The following is a 1,179-nucleotide window of genomic DNA, read 5'->3' as shown; positions in this document are numbered from 1 at the left end:
GTTCCCAGCAACAGAAAACTCAAGAATAGCCAGCAATCTCACTAAATCTCTCTTAGGAATCTCAAGAACACACTTTTCTCCCTTTTTCTCTCAAAAACACAAACGGCGACAGAGGACAAAAACTAAACCCTTATTTTGTCGATTTCCCCTTTAAATACCCGGTTAAACCACTAACCAAACCATCCCAATCGAAAAATCGCGAATTAAATCAAACCGGTCGAACCCAGAAATTAGTGGTGTCGATCGATGCCACTAGGGTGTCGATCGACACTCCTCCCAAAATCACAAAATCTGGTTCGCGGATGTTACAATATATTACTCAATTAATATAAAAAGTGTGTGTTCAACATACATATATAGTAAATTTACCGTATATAGTAACTTATAGAATTTTAAGAAAATTATAATTTATAACTGATATATCTAAACTTGATAAAAAGCTTAAAATTATGAATATTTAAACATACTAAAATTTTAAAATAACACAAATGAGTTATATTACATGACGGGTTATATGATATTACATGATTGAATTGATAATAGTAAAAAATAAAATATCATTAATATGATATTTCAATACGGATTAAATTCTTATTTTACTATTTTAACAACATCATATAAAATATGTCAAGTCAAACTGATTTAATTAAATTGTATTAAACAAAAATTATGGTGCGGTATACCATAGAGCATAATCGAGTCATAATCTAAAATTGTTGTGCAGTATGCCGCGAGTTATAATCTAAAATTAACAAAAGAGTACATTAACAAAATTAGTCTTAAAATAATACATTAATAAAAAAATAGAAAAAAATTTACCCCACGGTGTACTGCAGGTCATAATCTAGTATATATATATATATGTATATTCTCATGCCAAGAAGTTGTTAGATATCAAAACTTATGTTTACTTTTGCTAAACAAATAAGCAAGAAACAAAAATCTATAATAAGACATAACCGTACTTGATTCGTGAATTATATTGTTTTCTATGTTTATAACTCTATATACAATAATATTTAAGCAGCACCATAAGTTTAGAACTATATTTTGTCATGAATGCAATATAGTCTCTTATCTCTGTTAATTGGTTAAGCCAAATACGTGTCACTTGCTGTTACAATGTGATTACAAAGTTTATCAGAATGCTCCTCAAATTTCGTTTTCCAAATATTTACC

The sequence above is a fragment of the Camelina sativa genome, chromosome 9, assembly GCF_000633955.1.
Source record: "Camelina sativa cultivar DH55 chromosome 9, Cs, whole genome shotgun sequence".
In the NCBI taxonomy this organism is placed as follows: Eukaryota; Viridiplantae; Streptophyta; class Magnoliopsida; order Brassicales; family Brassicaceae; genus Camelina; species Camelina sativa.
The sequence above is the reverse complement of the archived record's forward strand: the minus strand, read 5'-3'. Positions refer to the sequence as shown.